Source organism: Zonotrichia albicollis, chromosome 1 (assembly GCF_047830755.1).
Source record: "Zonotrichia albicollis isolate bZonAlb1 chromosome 1, bZonAlb1.hap1, whole genome shotgun sequence".
NCBI classification, from domain to species: Eukaryota; Metazoa; Chordata; class Aves; order Passeriformes; family Passerellidae; genus Zonotrichia; species Zonotrichia albicollis.
Window position 1 is genome coordinate 12,612,534 of NC_133819.1, and position 25,444 is coordinate 12,637,977.

Below are 25,444 nucleotides of genomic sequence, written 5' to 3' on the forward strand. Positions count from 1 at the left end.
TAAAAAAAGGACTCCTGATGAAATAGCTAAATCTTGATCAATACAAGAAGTCAGGAATGAGTTAAATTGAAGGAAATGTCATTTACAAGATGCAGGAATTAAAGGTTTAGGAGTCCTTTTTATGGATATACCCTGAAAACTGTGTTTACTTGGAGTGCACTCAGTCCAGCTGTTATAGTTCTGTTTCTGGAGTCCATCAGTAGCATGCCAGAGACTCAGGTAATCTGAATGATGAAGAAATGTCAGTCTGATGCTGTGGCTCAGCAGTTCAAAACACAAGGCTTGTATCAAGACCAAATCATTTTCTCTGAACCTGGTTGTTTCATGTCAGTCGTTAAAGGATTATAACAATCCCAAAGTCACAAAAGACAGGATCATGGTCGTTCTTAGTGATGTCAAGTGAATAAGAAACTGCGGGGTCTTTAAGTGAGTTGACTCCTTTCCTTTGGATCTTGCTGCTGCCAAGCCCTTTTATCTGCACACTCAGCAGCCAACATCAGGAGCAAAGCTGAGCAGGTGCTGCATCACACAGAGGAGCCACCAGCTCCAGGACAATAGAAGACATCTTAAAAAGTAATGAACATTCATCTTGAAAGTAATCAACAGGTTTTTTTAATTGCAGGAAAATCCCACTGCAATGCCTTCACCTGACATGGAATTCAAGTTAAAAAGCAAGAAGAAGGTGTACAAGAGAGGCAAAGTGGAGTGGTCTGTGGAATTCCTGTGTGGCCAGGATTTTCAGGCATTCAGACACTGCCTGCTAGCAAAGAGCTGGCCAAAAAGAGTGGCTTATTGGAATCACTCCTAAAAGCTGCTCAAGGTTGGATAATAAATTACGCAATCTCCCATGTAACATGTCCCTCTAATGGTCTCTGCTCCACCTTTGACATCAGAAGGGATGTCACACCCTCCTTTTGGTGGGCAAAGATAAGTGAAGGGATGAGAAAGTAAATAAAGTTGTTGGAATGCAAGGGGCTGAAAGCAGCACTGGAATTGTGCTGAGACACAAATCGCCTTGGACAAGGTGCCAGTGGCTCCTGAGGAAGGGCATCAGGATTGTTCCTGATACTCTGGGCTGCTTGTAGCTGGACTCTCAGTTCTGCTTCCTCCACATAGCTGGAAGAGGTCTTCGGCCACTCTTTTTCTTCCTTTAGCAAGAAGTGTATGCCTTTGCCTCAAATGTGTTCTGTTCTATTTCACTTATGTATAGTCCTATTCTAGCAAAACTTTCCTTTAGGAGTCATACAGAAGAGAATCCCAAATGCCTGTAAAGTTGGTTTGGGACAAAGACATCTGTGCTCCAGGGCCTGTTAGCACAGCTGTCACCTGGAGGGGGACTCTTCCCATTGGTTTTTACCAGGCACATACTGGAAGGCAGCATTTTCAACTTTTACTCTGTCATAGTTTTTCTATGTTTCTGCTAGTCTTCTATACTTTATTTATTTCCAGCTGCAGAGTGACCAACACCTTAATTGAATCGAGCAGAGGAAATGTTGCCTGTATGAAATTGTCTTGTGAAAAACTTAAAAATAGTAGCAGCAATAAAGAGTACAATGATTTTCATCTCTGGCTTGATCCTGTTTTCGGCACTTTACCAATTTTAATTTCTTTTCCTATATGCTTGTGTTGTAGCTTCATCTGGTTGTTTTTAGCCCATTTACCCTTAGGAAATATTTCCTAATTAGTGCAGTAGTGAAAAAAAATGGCCTAGTAAGTGCTAAAGTATACCTTAGGATGGTTTTATAATTGATACAGAGCTGTCATCACATATCATGCCTATATTGTTTTCTTCTGCTGCAAGGATTTACACTTCAGATATTTTCTGTTTTCATAACAAGCTTCATAAACCCTTCAGGAACAAATTCAGTGCTTAGCTTATGCCAATACAAATTATGATGCCTTTCACTCACTCTCAAACTTCAAATAAACCACACAGCCAGAAAAGCAGATAGATAATTTTACCTATGCCCCATAAAAATGAAATAAAAGCCCTTGTTTAGAAATCCTAGAGATTACTAATATTTCTGTAAGCTCTATGTAATTTAGTAGGAGCAAAATACCAAAACATTCAATAAAGAGGTAAAACATTAAACAGTGGAATCCTATGAATTTTCTTACTACACCTACACTACACACAGACTCATGTAGTGTGTTTATTTATGCAGAAAAGAGACAGTCCCAGATTCCCCATTTTTAATTTTCTCTCTTTCTTTTCCTTCAAAAACTGGAGCTGCCTTTCTCAGATGTGCTGCACCAACACCTGTGTGCTTTCAGGGTAGTTTGAGTAAGTTCTCATATTCAGCTGTTGCATATCCACATTTTCTAGGGACGCTAAGGAGTTTAAATACATAATTTTTAGATGATCTTAAGTGCCATAGCAGGGAAAAATTTAGAAACAATTCTAAACACAGTATGATAGGTATATTGGGGCAATTTTATGTAAAGAAAAAGAGGACAGAGTTTATAGGAATCAGAGGCTTATTAAAAATAAGAATAAAAAAAACCTCTTTCTTCAAACTATCTTCTCTCCAGCTCAGCTGGTGCAGTCCATTTCTTGCTGCTGCAATGATATGAGTTTGAATCACTCAAAGAATTGTATCCTTTTTCAGGTATGCTGTTGATATTCTTGTGAGCCCATTGGTATGAAAAACAGAGGGGACTTCAGGAATGTTTGCACTGCTCATTCCAGCCTTACAAGTAGATGCTATCAGAAACAGATGGCAGGATTTACCAAGTTATGCAAGGGGCTAGGAATCTGGAAGTGTTCACTGTGACAGAAACTCAAATTCCAAACACAGGGCTCTCACATCAGGATGTTTCACTGTCTTCTGCAGCCCGTCAGCACTGCTCTTAGTCAGAAATTCATACAGCTGATATAAAGATTTTAAATTAAAAAGAAATTATTAAAATCTACAAACCAAAAAAAAATAATAAATGGAGCCCTCAGCAAAGCACACAGGAAGATAGGAGGCAAAGCAATGCTATATCTTTGATGCAAAAACCTATAGGTTTGACTGAAGTTTTCCTTCTTTAACTATTTCCATTGACTGTGCTGGAATATGGTGTTGAAGTTGCTCTGAATAATTCTCTAAAAAAAATAAAAATTTATATTTTTGGTTGGAGAGAGGTATTTGGCACAAGATTAATAGGACAGCCAAAGAACAGAAGGAGAGATCACCACAAGACTGTGGCAGTTGTTTCTTGTTTCAGAGCATCCCTGAATTTCCTCTCAGTGGCAGTGCAGAGCTGTGGTCACTCCTCCTGCTCTATGGAGGATCTCCAGGCTGAATTTACACAACTCAACTCTGGGCTGGTTCAGGGTCCCCAAAAGATGTGCAGCTGTCCACCACGTGTCCTGTGTGCCACAAAATGCAGGGGTGGCACACAAAAGGACACAACACAAGAAGATCACTGCCCACCCACTGGAAGCCCAGGGTGACTCAATAGGGTTGTCTGTCTGCTGCAAAAAGGACAAAAGAACAAAAATAAAATTCCACTCACTGCCTGTAGTGTTGCTCAGATGGATGTTTTACTCAAGGCTGCTGTCTGCACAGAAGTTGCTGTCTTTCCCCATGGCAGAGCTGTGGTCCTCCTCCCTTGGAAAAAAGTGGTCTTTGTTCTAGAAGGCTGCCTTTGTTTTTGTAGATGTTAAAATAGAAATATGAAGAGCCTATATAGAGGAGAAAGCAGTAGTTTTATGATAATAATGTTGGTTTCAGGTCTAAGAATACCCTATACTTGTAATGGAGATTTTGTTTTATCCAACCTTATGGAAACAATGGAATCTTTACATAACTTTGCAAACCAAGAATAGACTGCTCTGTATTCCCATGTTCCTCAGATGTTAAAATTATCATTTTCCAATTTTTTTTGGGGCAGAGGCAATCACAGCAAGCAAGTCAGTGAGCAAAAGCAGCTCCTGCAAATATTAAAATTAATGTCTCCATGTGACCTATATTCTTAAAAATTCCCGTGATCTCATGAAATGAAAATTCTTGTTGCTAAAGTAAATATGGAACTTCACGGAGTTGATAACATCCGATTATGTGAATGTGAATTTTGTACCAAATGACCAAGATGGTTTTCTCTACCATCTTTTTGTCTGACATTAGGACAAGGCAAGTTCCATGAAGAAGTAGGATATATATTTTAATATTTTTTAAATGTATCCCATGGGTATGGCAAATAAGATGGCTCTATCCCATCACCTCCAGGATTCACTGACATGTTCTACATTTAAATCCTTTTGTGTTCACTTTTTCTCTTTTGTATATATATATATATATATATATATATATATATATATATATATATATATATATGATATTCTCAATTGATGCAATGTTAGATCACAAAAATGGCTGAAATGGCTTTTCTTTTTTGCCTGATAAGGCTGTGATTTATTACCAAGGATCAAATATTTATTAATCATTTGAGCTCAGGATATGAAATAATTTTTCAAGTTGTCCAGCTGAGCCTATCCAGTTAAATTTTTCCATCAATTGTAAGAGATGGTGCAAAGTTGGCCCTGAATGTCAATCTGTCTTCAGGAGCAGTTGTAATTTCAGTCTCAACCCTGCATCAATGCTTAGACAGTGAGTTATGAATTTTCAGTCTCCTAGCAGAACAAGTCCTTCACAAGTTCACATCTGATATCAGAAGTAAGATCAAGCAGTTTTCTTAGTTTGATAAAATGTCTAATTAAAAAAATAAAAATTAGTTTCTTCCTGAGATGGACCTCTTATATAATTTCTAGGATGTCAGGCATGTCTGATTTTAACTGTATTTCTCCTTTATTTTTAAGATATAGCATTTTCTTACTGGAAATGAATTTATTTCTGCAGATTGGGAAATCTTGCAGGCAAATTCATTCTCTTAATAATTCCCAAGGGCCAAATACAAAATCCATTATCAACCTGCTTTCTGAAGTGATAGTTTTAATGTTAAGAAATGCCATTAGTATCTAATTTGATGCCATAAAATATGATTCTGAAAATGTTGGAAAACAATCACTTAAGTACATTGCTTTAAACTGATTAAATTAAGAAAACAAAGATTTTCCTGAAGTACAAGATTCAAATTATGCTACTCCAATGGCACATTCTAGTGACAAACCTTTGATAAAAAAACAAAATTCATTTCCATAAAGCCTTTGGAGAAGTTCTAGATGTGCTGTCACAGGAACACAAAACTTCCTAATATATATCAAAGTATCTAACTGTATTTAATATCTCTTTACTGAGGCTTGAATTTGCTGGCTTTCAACTGTGTTTTGCACAAATATATTGATAGAATGACATTTATCATAAAAAATGATATTTTGATTTGAAAAGCATATGATAATATATTAGGGACAAAAATTTCTTTGAACATCAATTTACTCATTTTCAAGCAGTTTTCCAGTTATTTTTAGAAAAAATGATCAATTGTCTGGTTCACATACACCAAAACCCCACAAGATATTTTTGAATTTAAGCAAAGAAAATTAAATAGCCGTTCATAATGAAGTAAGGAAGTTACTGAAGATTAGAGAGAAAATATCCTACCTTTCATTTTTTTTGGTGCATCTATGTCTTCTGATCCAGAAAAAGATCCTCATCTAACAATACACTATTTTTCGTAGCCATAGATTACTAACCAACTTAATTTCTTGTAATACTATGAACTGAGTAACAATCTTCAAATAATGGTTTTCTGTCCGAAATAGTTCTATTTACTGATAGCATTTTATATCTAGGAAAAACAAAAGTCTTTCAGATCTTTTTCAATCCTACTGTTGCAACCCCATACACCATTCTGTGGTCTGTGAGATTAGTCATAGCTTCATAAACAGAAAAAAAGGAGAGGAGAGGAGAGGAGAGGAGAGGAGAGGAGAGGAGAGGAGAGGAGAGGAGAGGAGAGGAGAGGAGAGGAGAGGAGAGGAGAGGAGAGGAGAGGAGAGGAGAGGAGAGGAGAGGAGAGGAGAGGAGAGGAGAGGAGAGGAGAGGAGAGGGAGGGGGAGGGGGAGGGGGAGGGGGAGGGGGAGGGGGAGGGGGAGGGGGAGAGGGAGAGGGAGAGGGAGAAGAGAAGAGAAGAGAAGAGAAGAGAAGAGAAGAGAAGAGAAGAGAAGAGAAGAGAAGAGAAGAGAAGAGAAGAGAAGAGAAGAGAAGAGAAGAGAAGAGAAGAGAAGAGAAGAGAAGAGAAGAGAAGAGAAGAGAAGAGAAGAGAAAAGAGAGAGAGAGAGAAAGAGAAGAGAAGATTTCTCTTGGAAAGAACCTATAAGAATCATGAAGTCCAACTGCATGACCAGTTCAGGTTTCACCAAAATAAGGGTTCAGATGCCCTTAAACATTGACAGGCTTGTGGCAATGATGAGTTCTTTAGGAAGCCTGTTCTGGTGTTTGATCCTCTTGCTTCCTAACATGCAGTTTAAAACTCTTTAGCACAGCTTTATTGAAAAAAAAATAATTAAAAGGAACCAAACTATGGGCCCACTCTGATCTGGTTTTCTATCTTTAACTATATTAATAATGTATTTTGTTATTTATTGTGTTCTCGTTATTAATGCATTTTCTTCTGCCTAGTTTGGCCTAGCTCTTTCCAACTTGAAAATAACTTCACTTATCCACATCAGCTAAAGATTGTACTCTGAGAATAAATGTTCCTTATGAATTTTGGAATTAGTCATCAAAAAACATTACGGATGACTGTGCCATCATCACAGCTGATATGCAGTTGTTACTAAGCACTCCATTATTCTTTCAGAAAAGAGACCACTGCATTTCTGAAGAGTGCCTGGCCTGTGTGAGCCAATTTCTCCAGTAAGTGATGCTCTGGCCTGTGTTTGAAGCAGATCAGACACGATGCAAGAGCATTCCATTTGTAAAGGTCTGCCCAGCTGAATCTGCCAGGGCTATGGACCCCACCCAGGGATTTGCAGGCAAGGATTTGCAGGCAAGGATTTGCTGTCATCTCTCCTCCTGCCACCTATGGTTATACTCCAGGTAGCTGCATTCTTTGCCCTCTTATCAGTAGTGGATTTCAGTTCTGAAAGCAAAATGAACTGCCCTGAACAAACCCACAAAACCTCTCTTCTAAATGTGAAGCATGGCTTGAGGTATCTTTTCACACCACATTCTTGGTGTTCTGTGTGGCTGCACATTTCCTACACAGATAGGAACTGCATCTTCCTTCTGCCTGCCTGCAGAACAAGAGCTTGGTAATGTTCTAGCACACTCGAGTGTTCTTCCTCCCAGTCCCACCTCTTGTTCTGATTGACACAGGCACCATCATGCTGTTATCACACTGAATTAGAGGCCAAACCAGAGCTTCTCCAGCTTCCTGCAGTGATAATCTCCTCCTGACCATGTAGGCAGAGGAAAATGCTCACAAGCCTCTCTAAGTTTTTGTGTACTTGCAAGAAAATGAATGGGAAGTTTTGGTAACAGAAGTCAGCAACTATGCCAGGCATCCAAGTGCAGATCTGACAGGCTGGGTGTGGTGGTTTGACCAGGAAGAAGTGGGAATTCTGGGAAGCTGTGGTCAAACCAATGAATGTTCTGAGTTTGAGACTGGCACCTGGTGTAGCCAGTGGGGTTTGGACACACCTCCGAGAATACACAGGGGTTAAAAACCAGGGCTCTGGCCCTGGGACACTCTCTTGGGACGTCGAGGCGAAGAGGTCAGATCTCCCTCCCCTGTCTAGCCGCTGCTGCTGGGCGGGGGAGGGGCAGCCACGTGGTAGGCCCTGGGCCTGGACAGAGATGGGAGGTGAGGAGGCCCTCGAGGATGGAAGGGTGGAAGATCCCAGGGAGTCAACCCTCGGGCAGCCATCCCCCCCCCCCCCCCTCCCCGGAGGAAGAGAGAGAGAGCCGGCGACACCGAATGTGATAGCAGCCGGCCCAGGAGGAGAAAGGGGGGGAAGAGTGCCCGGCCGGAGCGGCAGCATGTGTGGGAGTGCCGCAGCTCCGGGACAGACAGAGACTGAAAGTTTTAACCCCTTTCTTTCATGATTGGGGCCTTGCAAAAATGCTAATCCTCCTCGAAGCTGAATAAGAAGAGAGATAAGAGATGAGATGAGATGAGACAAGGACCTGGCCCGAAGAACGTGGAGATGATTGAATGGGGAGAGATGATTTGGAGTGGCCTTTTAGCTGGACTTTTCTTGTGGCCATGGACTCAGTTTGTTCCTGTGACAGAGACTGCACTTAGGGGGAAGCAGTGGCTCAGAACCAGGAGGGTTCATCGTGAGGACCCCCCGGCCCCAGGGGGTTGGAAAAATATGGGGGGGACAGATGTCCCAAAGCAGAGACTGTGCCTTTTTGGAGTGAGACAAGGCATCCTTGAAAGACAACCCTAAAAGCAGCTCTGGTCCATGCACGGTGGTGAGAGCACTGGGCATGGAAGGAAGATGTCACAAGCGGCAAAAGGACTTTTTCCGGGCGGTGCCGAGTGACATGGAAGCACACGAGGTTTCAATGTGTTTCCAGGGGAAGCCTATGGAACAAGAAGGACTCCTCTCCTCTTCATGAACTGAAGTTTGAGTATACTAAAGTGTGGTGCCAGGCTGGGCAGTTGGTGATTTGGGAGAATGTATCGGATTGGGAAAGTCAGGTAGTGGGGAGGAGGAAAGTGGTTTTTTGTAAGGTTTTCAATTTTTTTTTTCTTTTCCTTATAGTTTTTCCCTATTTTCCTGTAGTTTAGGTAATAAAGTGTTCTTTATGTTTAAGCTGGAGCCTGTTTTGCTTATTCCTGGTCACATCTCACAGCAGACACCAGGGTGAGGGAATTTTCATGGGGGCACTGGCTCTGTGCCAGGCTCAAACCATGACACTGGGTCTGCTTCTCTTGAGCCTGTACAGCAATTTCAGGGCTTTATACTGGCTCATAAACCTGTAAAGGCAATGACTCAATTCTCATCTTTTTTTATGGCTTCGGCTTTTGTTGGGTTAATGGATTATCTGATTGGAAAGAATTATGTTTTATAGCATTTGTGGGGTTTTTTTTTGGATTTATTAGATTTACCAAGCAATTGTCTTTCCCAGAGTCTGTGGGATTTTTTCCTGTAGAAATATCCTTCAATACAGTTAAATATTTCATTGTGTAGGTTGTTTGTATTCCAGGCTACTCTGGTTTATTTTCTTGAACAGATATGGAGCTAGGCAAAATTTAACAGTGTACCTTTGCTCTTCATGGCTATATCAATAATCACTTTCATAGGTACTTTGATGACATTATATCACATCACATACTTACAAAAGAAAAATCTTGATGGCATCAAATACTATTTACAGGTGACATACCTGCAGTATATAAAAGACATTGCTCATTAGAGAAAAAACCTTCACTCCTTTCCTAAGCTTCTCAGGTGTGCAGCCAAAAAAGACAAAAATAGAGGACTTATGCCATAATGGGATATTCTTGAGGTAATATTTTTCAGTTACCTAGACTGCTTGTGAGTTGGCACATTTCAGACTGTCAGTGGTTCCGAGTGTACAGGAGAAATAAAAAGCTGTAGGAAAAAAAACAAGAAAAGCCCCAAAAGGCTGTTGCTGTTGTTGACTGTGCTCTTAGCAGGGTGTCAGACTAGATTGTCTCCAGAGGTGCCTTCCATCCCCAGTGATCCTCTGACAGCAATTCTGCAGATCTTAAATTCAGAGTATATCTATGGGCAGATTATTTTTCTTAATATTTTTTTTCTGTAGAAGAAACTGATTCTGTATTTAATGAAATTAATTCCCCTTCTTACCATATATTTCTTCTTATGCTTTCAAGAGAAAACTGGAATTCCAAAGTTTTTGTTTAAGAAAAGGGGGAGACAACAGAGGACATAAGAAATTTAGCATCTATGGCATTTACCACTTCTGCAGCAGCCCAGATCTGGCTCTCCCTTGGAATTAGCACACCCTCAGCATGATCTCTGTTTGAACACAGAGCAATGAAGACTGTTGTGATTTACATCTGACAGCTGGGATTGTTCCCCAAGGAGCTCAGTCTGGAGTCAGTGTCTCCAAAGGATTGATGACCACTAAAGCAATGGCATTATTAAATTTAAACGGGAAAAAAGCCAATGTTTTACAAGTGACCATTTAATTTGGAAAGAAAGCAGCTTTGAAACTCTCACCCCTCTTCATCATGTAATTACACTTTAGACAAAAAGTTGGTTCCAGTTGCCTTATAAGGCTCCAACAAAAATAGTGTGCAGCCAGCCCAGGATATTTCTGTCAGCCCTTAAAAGCTCATTCAGCTCCATTGTAGGATTAAGAATGTTTTTGTGAAGAACAGGGAAGTCTTCAACTAACTAAGGATTTAAATATCAAATTAATCCTTCATTAAAACACATTCTCCTCACCTTTTTCCTAACAAGCATAGAATGTCAGGAAACAATTGACTACATGTTATTGAACCAAGTATTTTTCTCATTAACTTTTTAGTTTTCTCCGTAGCCTAAATGTCTAATTTGTGGAATAACAGGATTTTCTAATAATGTTTATTTTGACATTTATGAAGTAACATTGGTTTTGATGAAGTCAGATTGTGAGACAATAGAGGCAGACAATAGAGGCAAATCCCAGTCTAGCAGTTCCATAGCTCCTCTCCAGTCAGAGAAATATCATAGATATAAATCAGAGAATGATCTGCTGAAATGTGAGGAGAAGGGACTAAAAAGGTGTTGGTAATTTTAACTTTATATATTTTTCTTTTAAAATACTGCAGCACCATATTCTTACACACACAGAGATTTGCTCATTAAAATCATGCACACCAAATGAATGATACATAAATGTAACAACAAGGAGCGTTGTTTAGCAAACACCTTTGACTTTCTTTTCCCCTGCAGTCACATTTTACAAATTCACATGAATTCACATTGAATGAATGCTTTTCATGTATTTTTCAAAATATTTACTGCATTTCTCTATTTTTAGAGGAAGAAAATACTGAAAGTAGGGCAATAAAACATACCAGAAAATAAAACCCACTGTAGGCAAATGGTGTTAAGAAAGCCATGACAAAGCAAGGGAGCATAAGTGACTGAAAAAGCTGGAATCAGGAATATGTCAGTAACCATGGGCCTGACTCTGAACAGCAGAAGTCAGCAAAGACAAGTCAGGTGATGCACCAGTGTCAGGAGCCAGCACATCCCTCTGGATGTCCTGAGCAGCCAAGACCCCTGCCAGGGGGCTCAGAGACCCTGGCACAGAGCCCAGGATGCCTGTGGGTTTGATTATGACCCGTGGAGCAAGTTGCCAACCTTAGATGAAGATCTGCAAGCCATGACAAATTAAGTTGAATGATAGTGAATTTATCACAAGGTGAAAAAGTAGATTTTGGGGTATTTAGAATGGAGGTTCAGGGGGAAAGATGAAGGGATCTGGGCATGTCCAGCCTTTCTCTTTCTTCCTCTTGGCCTCCATCTTCTGCTGCGATATTGTCACTTTTAGATTGGTTTAGAGTAGAAGCTCACTGTCTTACATAGGTGATAGGTATTGGAAAGTAATTGTAAACATTGTACACGTAGTTTTTAGTATAAATGAAAACTATAACACCGCCCTGGGGGCAGGCAGAGTGCCTGGACTGTCTTGATGAATGGACCTCGGCAGGACAGGAGAGAGAATTTTATAGATAAGATACAATAAACAACCTTGAGACTGAAAAATTAAGAGCTGTGACTCCTTCTTCAAGTGCCAGGCTGGGAAAAGAACTTTCCAACTTTTCTCGGGGTCACTCTGACAAGCTAAAGACACCAACACATCAGATTTCACTATGGGCACAAATGTGTGTCTGTTTTTCAGTGTCAGGTTGTTCCTGAAGAACCTGAAAAACCTTCCTGGGGAGCTGCTACTCCCAACTCCCTAGTGTGAGGGAGCAAAGTGAATGAAAAGTAAAGAACACATCCGAGTCTTTGGGCTTAATAGGATCAGACTATGCAATTTGGGAACAAGCTTCTTATTTCATTAGCTCTGATAGCTCCAGTAACAGATATTTACTCAGGGTGATCTGAGGAAGTCGAAGGAAAATAGGAAAACAAAAGACAAAACCAACGATATGGAAGGAAACAACTGTGGCTTTAGAAACCATTGATCTCAAGCTGAGAACTCCAAATCTAAGAGTCAGAAACCACCTATAAGACCTTGTCTTAGGGTAAATTAAAAAAAAAAAGTAATGTAAGATATTTAAGATGGGATGCATCTACTCGGACTGCAGCTGTCTAAAATTTAGGAAGAGCTAATTTCTGATCTAGTCTATAACACACTGAGAGATGAGCAATTTCAGAGTCATTAACTGACAAAATTATAGACATGGTTTAGGATAGAATGATTTTTTTCTGAATGCATTTACCTCTCACGGGTGCCTTTTAGAGAATCATAAACATCAGGATTTTAGGGGACAGTCACCATTTCCATCCAGAGATTTTGTGTTACACATTCCAACAAGATTCCCAGAGAATCAAGCAGGTTAACACAGTGTCACGATAATTTATATAGTGGAATAATCTCAAAACTGAAAATTGCTCTTCCCAGGTGATTCTAAGTAGACATAGAGAAACTAGCATAAAGGAAATTAATTTTATCAATCAAACCTCACAAACGCTCTGAGTACATTGATCCAATTACGTCTCAATATCTTTTTAGCCTATAAACAGATATAGCTGGTATTGTTATGACAATTCCTAGTGAGGCTGTAATGTAGCTATATCTACTCACAATTGTTTGAAACACAAATCTTTCCTTTAGAAATGAAATTTAAAAGGAAGTTAATTTTATTTAAATTTTAGAGGCCTCAAATGACAATTTTTTTCTTATTAATTTAAGTTAAAAAGAAAAATGTAATCTTCTTGATCACAATATTTCTTAAAATTTAGACTCTTATTGTCATTTTTTTTCCAAAAAAATAGCAATCTGAATTGTTCAGGAGTGAAAATGGCCATTTAGATCCAAGCTCTATGAAATTTTTAAAATTTTCAAAAAAGTATCATTCAATAATTTGAAGAACAAAGAATCTTTAAAGCTTTTTTAATAATCTAAATTTCTGCATGTTGACAAAACCTCTGCCAGTCAGTCAATTTTTGCATAATCAAATTCAGCATGTCTGGGGCATGTGCAGCTCTTACTTGTGGTGGGGGTGATAGGGATTATTTTCAAAAAGGCAGTTGACTCACAATCAAATATTTCAAGGTCAGTTAAAGGCACTGAAACAAAGTCATTATAGATAATATAGAGCTTTTAATAGTAATGAACTGCATTGAATAACTATGAAATGGAACAGATACCTTTCTATAAGCATAATAGGAACTTTAGTAATTGCTCAAATTGAAGGGCTTGATGTGTTCTTTCTTGTATATATCACGTATTCCTAGCTGATCTTTACATTTTCATTCTGAAGTCCTAATATTAATGGAAGAAAAATGAGAGTGTGTGGGGGCCTGAATATATGTTGTATTGTAAGACCTGTGTGGGTCTGAGTTGCTCCAAACGAGCTGCAGCTGCAGAGTCCTTAGTTGGCAGCAACTGTAGCTCGTGAAGGTAGCTGAAATAAATAGGGGTGGGTCGAGAGCCTAAGAGGAGCCCCTGAGAAGACAGGAAGGACTGTGCTGCAGAGAATGGAGAAGAGCCCCAGCAGAGAGGCAAGAACAACACTGCAGCGAAGATTACAACAGCTGGTGACCCTGTGTGAGGAAGAACACACAACCAAACATTGAAAGAAGGTATGGAATCCCCTGGACAGCCGAGAGCTGTGGCAGCCTGAGAGCTGGGACTTTGGAATATCAGCCAGAGAGCTGGGACTATAGAAGATAGGACAGCTGAGAGCTGTGGCAGCCTGAGAGCTGGGACTGTAGAATATAATACGGCCTTTGAATTAAGGAGCTGTAGCAGCAGAAAGCTGGAAGAATATGGCCTTTAAAGAAAAGAGCCTTGGAACATCTAAAGACAGCTGAGAGCTGTGGCAGCCTGAGAGCTGGGACTGTATAGGGATATGTATATATTCTATGTATGTATCTAAGACAGCCGAGAGATGTGGCAGCATGAGAGCTGGGACTGTATGTATATTGTAATTGTATAATTGTTAAAAGAAAAGGGGGGAAATGTGGGGGCCTGAATATATGTTGTATTGTAAGACCTGTGTGGGTCTGAGTTGCTCCAAACGAGCTGCAGCTGCAGGGTCCTTAGTTGGGCAGCAGCTGTAGCTCGTGAAGGTAGCTGAAATAAATAGGGGTGGGTCGAGAGCCCAAGAGGAGCCCGAGAAGACAGGAAGGACTGTGCTGCAGAGAATGGAGAGGAGCCCCAGCAGAGAGGCAAGAACAACACTGCAGCGAAGATTAGAACAAGAGTGATTTTTGAATTGAACACAGCTTCAAAGCTTGCGCACCAATCTGTCCTCACGAAAACAAGGGGACAAAAGGGGAAAAACAATCTCAAAAGTTGTGGGCAGCAGTGAAAGGGTGTGTAATGAAAGGTATTAATGTCTTTGCTGAGTGTCAAGAAAGATTTTTCTCCTCTAGTTGGAAGTCCTGCAAGTGGGGAAACCGTCTCCTAAAAGCTAATGCCAGCAGAGCTGTGATAAATCCCTGCCATCCCCAGAGACAGAGCCCTGCTCCCTGCACCGTGTGGTGCCAGAACCTCCAGTGAGGAGCAGGTGAAAAAAGGATTGAAAACCCTGACTGGAAGAACAGGAACCCTGTGAGCTGAGCTGGATGGTAAAATAGGGGTGGAACATGCTGCCTTCTGAATTAGAGGGGAATCAGAGGAAAATGGGCTGCAGAACTGAAACACATCACTATGAAACAAGGGAGATAATTTTGCTTTTGTGGCTATATCGAAGGCATTTCAAGCCATTTTAATTTCTCAAAAGGGAAATGAAATAAATCTATTATTAAATTTATATGAGAACCTAACAAGCTAGCAGAACACCCCCCAGAGATTTACATGAGATGCTCTTATTATCCATGGATCACTGACATGCTAGAGCATAATGACATCTGAAAGAGTACTTGGAGACCACTATTTATTGTCAATGAGCAGTTAAGAAGCCCTTAGCTTTTTGGAGCCTCAGTTTATTGTGTCAGTCTGTGGAGAAACAGACACTAAAGGCAGCAATATCTCCATATGATGAAGCCAACTGGCATCCTAACAGCATGCCTGCTCATATTGTACTTGGAAGGGCTTTTTATTCATGGCTAGCTCTGTGTGAAATAATCCCATTTTTCATTACATTGCTGTGTGTCCATCTCCTGGAATATTAATATGAGTTTGAATTCATCTAGCTCTGCATGTAGAACTACTAAGTTTTTAATTGACAAAAATTTCACATATTTCACAAAAATTAGACATAGCTGGAGTGCAAGCACAGAAGTGTTAATGACTGCTTTTTTTAGCTTCAGAATTATGAATAATCCAGCATTTTAAACTGCCGTGTTCACTAGAGTTAGGTTCAATTGCTCTCCCTAACTGGTAAGGGGAGGTGCTAGCCTCTCTTGTCACCTGGTTAGATTTTTAAGAAATCACCTTCAGGCTTCGTTGATGTTGCTGCTCACAGTGCTAATAACTCTTTGAAATAACTTGCAATGTCTTTTCACTGTCATCTTTCTATTCCTTTCCTGGAAATTTTCCTTTGTCATAAAACCAGAGAATTTGCCTTAAATAAGGCCAGAGATGCGATACCATCAAGTGAACAATATTTCCCTACATTTCCTCATTTTTCCCACACCCAATTGTTGTGCTGCTTTATTTTGAATATTTTAAGCACTATGAGGGAAGGACAATTTTTATGTACAATGGCTTGTGCTGTGAGATATATTACTTCCTGACTGTGGTTGTTAAGTAATATCATAGTATATCATTACAGTAATAAAATCTGTCTTGCTGAAGGAGCTGCTGATTCAAACATCTGCATCACCCAGATATTGTGAAATCCTGCCTTGAAAATTCTGGCCTAAGATGTCAGATGTGCAGTGGTTGCTGCCTCCCAGCCAGAGAAACATTCCTGGTGCACTGTTTATTTTTACCTAAGTTTTTTCAGAGTTTTAAATAAAAGACAGAATCAAAAATTGTTGTAATTCCCTACAGGTCCTGATCCAAAGCCTTTGGGAGTAAATTCTTACCATTGATTTAGGTGGTCTGAGATAAACCCCAGTATGTGGGAATTGTAGAGTTATTATATCAGCTATACCGTGTATGTCTGGAAATCATTCTCATTCTGGTATTAGTAACAGGTTTCATAACAATATATTACATACAACTGCCTTGTAAACTCGACTTTATTTATGTAATAATCATTACTGACTTATGTCAGAGGACAGTTATGAAATATTGAAATAATATGCTTCTTATAGTAATTTAAAAAAATCCAGGGATTAAAATATTTCAAAGTGATTGAGAGAATCTTGTAAAAACAGATGAAAAAATCAGTTCTATCATAAATAGGAAGGTGTTTTGTTATGGGACAACTAAGCAGCAATGACTAGCTATCAAGATATCAAATATTTCTACTCAACCAATAAATCTGTGACTCTGCCTGCCTTACTTATGTTTGTCCTCTTTTAAAAAGAAAAGGGTACTAAGCAAGAATCTTTGCCCTTTCCTCCAGTGCTTATTGTCTCAGTTTGATCTATCCCACCTTTATGGATGATTGTACTCTAATCTTATTTATTTATTTGAGAACCTTGGAGATTAAAAAAATATCTGTAGAGAGCTTATATAGGGATCAGATATCTAAGTGCAAAGTGTTTGGGACTTGCAACTGTGAAACTGCTGAAACTATTGTAAAGTGATAAGTTAACTGGCATTCTCAAAATAGAGCACCTAGCTTCAGCAAGTGAATTCACCAGATATCTTAATTTTGTTTACTGAGAAACATCAAAAACAGTTGTTTTACTGAAGCACTGCCAATTTTCATCCTTTGCATTCAACTCGACTTCACCTTAACATGCAATAAAGGAGTTCAGCACCACCTCCTCCACACTCACATACTGTCTGAGTAACAGTGAGGAGCAGGTGTGCCATGAAAACCAGCAGTGACAGCTTACATCAAAGGGCAGCTGTGCCATTCAGAACATTGGTCTGTTCAGCTGGCAGAGCTGTCAGGTCCTGCTTGCTGCTTCTAGTATCCATTTTCCAACAGGCTTTAACCACTATGATCCCTATGGACCATTTCCCTTTGGAAATGCTTCCTAACCAGCAGAGACAGATATCTGCTAGTCTGTTGAAGCACACCATGCATTCCTCAATAATCAGAATGTGAACCACCACATTCCTGATGCTGTTCTATTACTGCTACTACTGCAGTTTCCCTTTATCTCACTAGACCTCGGAGAAAAGGCTAACAGGGACAGGAAAGTGGTGGTGTTCCCCTTCTATATTTGGCTGTCCGGCAAACAAAGGTACTGGAACAGGCTTAGCAGAAACTTGAAGCTAAGTAATTGCTTGAAGCAATTACAACAATTACAACTGTGTCATGCACTTACAACCTTTTGCACTCATACGTTTTAAAATTCTGGGTATCATCTCAGAAAAATATCAGCTGCCCAAAAGTTCAGTTAATTTTTGCTTTGGGCAACAGTTCATAATTATTTTTGGAGCCTGCATGCTTTACACTTGGCCAGTCCAGCTGAATTTCTTTCAGACACTCTTTATTGAGGAATACAAGGCCACTGTATTGCAAACAGGGCATTAGCATAAGCTGTTTACAGTTATCCCTTAATGTCTTCAGAATAACACCCAGGAGAGTAAGAATTTCCTTTGTATACATTCTTAGAAGTGCCAAGGTCTTTGCAATTCTGCTTTTGAAGGACAGAAACAACAGAACCCTTTTCAGGCTACGTTTTAAACATTATTAATTTATTTTTAAAATGTCTAAAGTAACTGGATTAGAGACGATACTTTATCCCACGCAGTCTTGAACAGGTTGTTTGCAAGATGGTGAACCAGATACTCTTTATAATTGCCTTATGAGATGGTAGTTTTACTTTTTACACTGACCCAAACGCTTTCTGAATGTGTATGTTATTTCCAGTTCCTTAGGACTTGTCTTTGAACCACCAATTATTAGCGTCAAGAGATTTTTTTTCCACTGGAGGCATCTAATCTTTCAGTTCTCTGTGCTGTGCTTTCTGAGACTATCTAATTTATTTGTTGTATAAACTTAATGAAGTATCACAACTCTCTGGCACCTTTGAAACTGCCATATCTCCTTCACATTTTGGGGTCAATTCTGTTTCTATCAAAGACTGCTTTTGGATTGAATTGTTTTGCACCATACTTACTAAAAATTCTCTTAATGCATCTCTTAAACTCCCTCAAAACTGGCAAAGCTCATTTAAGTGCTTTAATCCTGTAATATATTTCAGGAATGTTTCATTTTCTTGATTTTATCTCTAAAAGGAGAAATGCTTTGCAGTCATAAGTGGCTTTGGGGACAGGTAATTTTACTGAATGCCCACAGTCTCAGCAAATGTTTGGTCTTTTGCTTTAATATCATCTATAATGTTGTGCTGTGGGAGATTGTTTTGTTGACCACTACACTCAGCAAAACAGCCAACTTTTATATGACATTGAGATCATAAAATAGAGCTCAAGTCTTCCAGTATAGGTAGCAGAATCCTTCATCAAACTTTCAGGCAAAATATCTTCAATAACGCCATGCTTTCTTCTCTCCTACACTCCACAGAATAAAGCCATTCTTAGCACAAATGCTGCAGCCATCTGCACACCTGCACAAGCTGTTGCTGTTTCACTGCATTTTGCAGAGTGATTCCCTTCTCCCTGCTGACCTGGCTTTCACTTCCCAGATGCCCCAACCAAGAGAATTAAAAATTATGCTCTAGAAAAGTGATGTATTGCTGCTGTGAAAGACTTTTAAAGGTGTTCTAGGGGCAGACACAGTTGTTACCTGCACGAGGTAACAACTCAGTTGTAACCACTCCAGTCATGGCTCAGTCTTTAGTTGTTTGATCATATCCAGGGCAGATCTGGTGATGAACTGGACTTGAGAATAAAGAATGGGATAGAGTATTAGATGTTACTCTTTCTGTGTGTATCCAGCATGAGGTTCAGTGCCTGAGATGCAGATGCTCACAAGCACCACTGTAGTGAGGAATGCTGTGTTCACACAGTACTGCACACCACTAAATAACTTTTCCAGTCTGGTGCACAAAGCCAAATCAGTGATGGACATTCGCACTGAAGTACTGGGAAGGCTTCAGTCTGAGGGCCTGAAATACATCAGCTATTGAAAGTCTGGCTGACAATTCATTTACTGTACATTTGCTATATATACAATCACTTAATATGGATTTTAGACAACACTCAGGGCATGATTCAGCATTTCATTGAGGAAGGCAGCTACCTTTAGTCAAATGCATGAATTAGGTGGTAAAGCTCCCCTTGCAACTGAAGAGTATTTGCCCAGCAGCATAGAGTGCTTTGTGTGCACCTGTATGCTTAGGCAATAAAGCTGACTTCTGGATATCTCCTTTAGAGTGAGGTCAATAGCTCTCTGCATTCCACCAACTGTATTAAACAAATCTCCAGTGTATAAAGTGAGACCTTCAGTACACATATCCTCAAGAAAAACACAGTTTGGTGTCTTAACCTGTGAGCTAATCCATTTAAATGTGCTCATGCAGTAACTCAGCTATTTCTGGCCTTAGCTTTTTTATGCACCATCTTTAAAATTAGGATAATGTATCTAATTTATTTCTGAGAGCCATTGTGAAAATGAAGAATTATCAAATGCTATAGGGAAGCTTATTGGATCTGAGTATAAGAAGGAATTTAATAATTACCTTTTCAGCAAAGGTTTTAATATGCATGGGGAATGACACAATGCAACAAGTAATGAAACACTTTCCTTCATAAGAGTTTAATAAGGCAGAGACAGTATCAAAAAAGAAGTATATGATCAGATAGTTAATGATTTGGTCACAGTTCATGAATATAGAGACAGACTGTGCAGGCAACCTTCACTCTGGCAATATCCTAAGTCTCAATCTTGCTTTTTCATCTTTAGTAACATTTTAAATGTACTTTTTTACATGCTTTATGTGCAGAATATTTGTGACTACATAAAATGTCTTTTAGTTTCATGTTTCTTCCTTGCAAAAACCTGTGCCCGTAGGTTTTCATAAATGTTTTACTTCTTAATTCACTACCAAGATCAACAAACTGAAAATTCTATCTGCTTTTTTTAAGAATATTGATTTGATCTGAAAAATTCATCAACTTTGTAATCTTCTGTTACTGCCTGACATGAGCATTAAAATTAAGCTGAAAGCCCAATGCAGGCATTACTAGCTGCCTTATATCTTTCATCTTAAGCCTGCCACAAAACTATTGAAAATAACAGGAGATACATCTGACAAAATTGACAAATTTTAGTATATTACCCACATTCTTTTTCAATATGAAATATAGTAACTATTGTCTTGGATTCTTGGGTTAATACCTTGGTTTGGTTTTGGTTTTTTTCTTGTTGTTTTGGTTTTTTTATTTTTTTTTTTAATTAAAGGAATGCTGGAGAATTGCAGTACGAATATTGTAATTCACTTGAAGTTAAACCAGAGAGTCTTTAGGGGCTGATTAATGATTACCCTCTTCCCCAACTTTGGGTATGAGGAGAAACAAAAACAATAAAAAAACCCCAGTAAAATTGCACATTCTTTTCCGAGCTTTGATAAAATGATAAATAAAGGGTTAAGGCAGAGGAAAAAAAAAAACAACCTGTATGGTTCCTGATGACATGCAGAGCAGACATGAAAGTAACTCATATTTCATCAGGGATTAAGAATCATCTGAAAGATTTTTTTTAATTGGTTCACAGAATATTCTAGATTAAATAACCCAGTCTTGGAGGCGAGTTTTGATGTTATCCAGATTGGGAATGTAGCTGATTGCCGTGCCTGAGGTTCCTTTGGCCATTTGCAGTGTTTAAGGAATTTTGGCATCTGATCTACATAAGACTATTTATGGCTGATGTTTTGTTACCAGTTACCTCTGTCCTGCCTTAAAACTCACACATTTTTCTGAAGCATATGCAATGTAATATTATGTCAGATGCATTTTAGAAGACTTTATAGATTGACATGCACACCTGTTTTTTCCTCCTGATCGCTTAGAGAGTTAAAATTTCTCATTCAGTTTCCTTAATCTCTTCTGTTGTTTGTTCCAAGACATTTGTTACATGCCTACCACCTTGTGAGTACTGCAAAAGAGCTAACAAAAATGAAAATAGAAAAAATATCCCCAGCAACTGAGCAGCAAATTAAACATCATATTACTGTGCCAGCTGTACATAATGTTAAAAGGAAAAAAATATAAAGAAATATGCTTTCATTCACAAAGTGAAATAATTATTTCAATGTTTGTGTAATTTATATAATGAATGTAAATGATTCATAATCATTTATATGTATTTGAACATGATATTTTCTGAGGTTTCTCTGTCACAAAATTTTATTGGAAGTCAATAAACTCAAGAAAGTCCTACAAATGCTATTGTTTCTTCAGTTACTAAAAAAATTACTGCATAAATTAACGTCTGTGCAGGATATATAGTACATGTTACCAGAAATGAAGGTCTTCTCTAAATGTCCTTTAATCAATAAGAATCTTCAATCAAATTTCCAGCCCACTTGCATGCATATAGATGGGATTTAGGTTAAAATATATCTCTGGATTAACACTGAAAAACTTTACAGGATAGGGAAATTTCACTGTGTTTGTGACTAGTCTATTTCCTTTACTCCTTACAGCCTTTCTTTACTGCTTTGTGTCCATGACTATTCATAAATGGCACTTTCCCACAGAGATCCGTAGGAATGTACTTTTTGTAAACTGAGAACAATGAATAAGGCAAATATGGCCTAAAATGACTATAATAAATAATTATAAGGACCAGCGATGTGTTCTTTTAAAACCTACTTTTTAAAACCTAATCTTGTAAGTTATATTTCACAATGCCAGCTATTGACATCATGAAGAAGAAAAAGAAAAGGAATTCAGTCTTCCAAAGTCTAAAGACTAAGAATCCAGTCTAAAACAAATTATGTAGGGCACCTGCATCTGTACATTAAATAAAGCTAAAGGAACTGATGATACTGAACTGACTAATATTAAGTGTTGTTTATACCAGATTGATTCAGTCTCAATCTGTAGAATTTTTGGCAGAAACACTGTCTCCATTGTTTCTTGATCCACTAATTACATATCCAGAATATCACGTGATATCAGATGGAAGGTTCCAAAATAGGCCAAACTTTGAAGAGACAGAAGAGTTCTTATATGAGAGTTTTATATAGTGGCAAGCATGAACACACTCTAATTATGGGAGGTTTCTGTAATCAGAATCCAAAAACCAGAGTCCAGTCTTGCTCTGAAATTCAAAGCTTGTGCCAGGTTTTATGTGAGGAGGTGGCAGTGTCAAGGAGACAAGGAGAGACAAGGAAACTCAGCTGAAGGCTTTGAGGAAGGCAGGCTGGCTGCAGTAAGATATCAAATGCTTCATACCAACCTGTACAGTTGCAGCACAAAGCTGACAGAAGGTTGAGTTGATTTTTACAAGGTGTGCTAATGAATACAGATGGGAAGCAATAATGGCAATAATAATAATTATGAATCCTCCTGTGGTCTGTTTAGGCTCTCCCTGCAGCCACGGAGTCCTTACACTGAGTGCAGTAAGAGAATTGGGACTTGATTTGCTACACATGTTCAGGGACTTTTCTATAACAGAAGGTCATCAGAGCTGGATTCAGACTGCAGCCTCTGCACTACCCAATCAAAAAATCAAGTGCTGGGTCATGAAGTGGTAGTCTGAACCTGGCTTCATAAATAGCTTTTTTATAAAGCAAAGTAGTCTGGATGCTCAGTACAACAGGAGACTTCAGCAAAAACCAGCCTGGACCTAGGGCAAACAGGAGCTTTAACAAACACCTCTCAGTTGCCACAAGTGCTGGAGCAGACACTGTTCCAAATGACACAGCTGAGGCTTTCATCCTGATAAGCCAGCCTGCCTCTAATGATTTCACTGTAGGACAAAGAGGTGCCCTTCTCTTGTCCGTGCTAACCTCGTGGTCAGAGCATTGCAAGACTCAGTTCAGGCCACAGTCAGAGAGGGGAATTATATACCCTACTTGCCTGAGGAGTGTTTTACAGCAATGTACTCCCTAACTCAGGCTGTTGGTTGCTCTCCAGCTCTCAGTTTTGTTCTTTCCCTACAGTACTGAATATGATTCAAAATTCTGTACACAGAGAGAAAATGCAGAAGGAATGCAATTCTGTACTCCAGGGATTAGAACAGTCAAGTGTAAGTGGGATTCCATATGTCCAGTATTGCTGTGTTTACTTAATTGGGAATTTATAATGTTAAGGTTTTGGAGGTTTTTTTTTTTTTTTTTTTTTCCATTAGTAAACTTGTCATTTTCAAAATTGAATTACTTTTAATACAAGGGACTTTTCCTTTGAAGCACAGACCTAGTTAGTGCTCCTACATGTACACATATGTGCACCAGCAAACTGTCCTGATTTGACACAAACCTGCACCTGGCTAGAAGAGGTTCTGGGTTCAAACAAGAACAGCCAGAATAAGCTCAGAAATATATTGAGCCTACATAAAAGTTGTCCAGACTCTGAAATATGATCCCAAATTCATAGATTCATTCCACTGACTGGTCTTTTACACTATGGACATTTCCCTCCAGACTTTATTTTCTCCTCACAACTTGCTTGGCTTTTAAGGTCTTCATTCTGAATTTAATCATGGAGCAAACTAAAATGCCAGGATCAGTTCAAGCAATGATTTTCAGTTGTAATAGTCCACCCACTCTGCTGTTCAATCTGGACACTTTCCAAATTTATCCACAGAGAGAAGTGATGTTTGAGCTAAACTTGGAATGCTGAGGAAAAACTGGGTGAAAAAAAGTACTTCAAATGTAATGAGCACCAGAAAGAATTTACTGGTATAGAAAACAATAAGTTCCACTCTGTTTCCATGGTGTGAGATGGCAAATAAAAAAAAATTTCTTACATTTCTTTCTTATTTATGTGTTTATTGATATGTTTGGTGATTTATGCCATGGTGCTAAACTGTCCAAATAAAATGTCATAAGAAAAGTGTTAATTTGGGGGAAATAAAGTAGATACTCCTCATTTATTTGTATGGAAGAAGAGTGAATCAGAAAAGGAAGTCTTACTTTACAAAAACAAAATGCAGCTAAGAAATCAGGGAATTAAAGGTATTGTGAGTTTCTCTAGTTTTAAAAAGTAAGAGGACAATCTGAATGTTACTCATCAGTTACAAATAAGGATTTGTCCCATTCCATATAGATTTTAAAACTTGACAGAGGAATAATATATATCTTAGAAAAACAGAACTTTCTTTGTGGAAAAAGACTAATCATTATGATAAATTCCATGCAGCTTAGAAAGGTCTTTTGGATATCTCTTAACAACTTTTTAAGTTCTTAATTTCATTGAAAATGCCCTATTTTTTCTGCAACTGTCAATCCTAGCTGACTTTACAGTAGCATGGGTTGTAATGTATCACTTTTGATATTGACTGAGTATCTTCAAGCTGATTATTTTAGTAGGTTTCAGACTGATCCTGCAGTATCAAAAATACGATATTTATTTTTATTTATTGTGTTGTTGATTTTTTTTTCTCCAGGGTGAAGCTCATTGCAAGTTTTGTGGGCCATAGCACTGATCAGCCATAACTGAGTGACAGAGTCTTTGGAAATGGAACAAGAAAAATTCCTTACTGAGCTCTTAATAGCTACTGAGAGAACCTTGTTAGGAAATGTCTCTGAAACAGTTTGTTCATGGTTGACATTACTAATCATAACAATATTCTCAAGGAATTTATTGTTATATATTTCATTGTATTCAGTTTTATCATCTCTAGCCCATTTTGTATTCCTAATATAATTTTAATCTGCTTTTTATTGGTAGTTGAATGACTAATAGGTATAGCACTTTGAAAAGTGGTCTTCTGCACATGCAGACCTCATCAGAATTTCAACATTTCTTGTAGATGACATACCCAAAAAGTGTCTGTTGTCTCAAGAAAGTTAAAGGGACCAAGTATTCTGAATAATTTCCTTAAAATTCAAAATCAATATAACTTTTTAGTAACATATATAAATCCCATAACTCCGTTTCACAATACATGTAGACTTAGTCTACTGGCTCAGTTGTAGCTAGATCCAAAATAATTTCTGTCTCTAATTAGCATTAGTAAAGTACACTTTCCTTAAGAGTCTGTTCTATCTCTTCCTTTGGTAAATGTTAACACACTAAAGTGCCAGGGGCTTTTCTGAGGTTTGAGGAGGATGAGCAGTAAAGGCAGATCATCGTTAATCTCCTGGGCTGCTTGCAGTTAAGTCTGTATTTTTGGTAAATTTTGCTGGAGCATGGGAAATGATTTTGAAACGTGTATTCAACAAGAGAATGGACTGATTACTAGACAAGAATTT

General features: G+C 38.6%; 1 long non-coding RNA gene across 3 annotated transcripts in view; it reads right to left on the reverse strand.

The window, feature by feature from the left end:
• LOC113459985 (uncharacterized) overlaps positions 1-25,444 on the reverse strand; it is an 81,538-nt gene that overhangs the window by 51,500 nt on the left and 4,594 nt on the right. For all 3 annotated transcript variants that reach the window (XR_003381604.2, XR_003381605.2, XR_012583477.1), the window contains exon 2: positions 3,502-3,670. This is a non-coding gene — a long non-coding RNA (uncharacterized LOC113459985). The remainder of the gene's footprint in view (positions 1-3,501; positions 3,671-25,444) is intronic.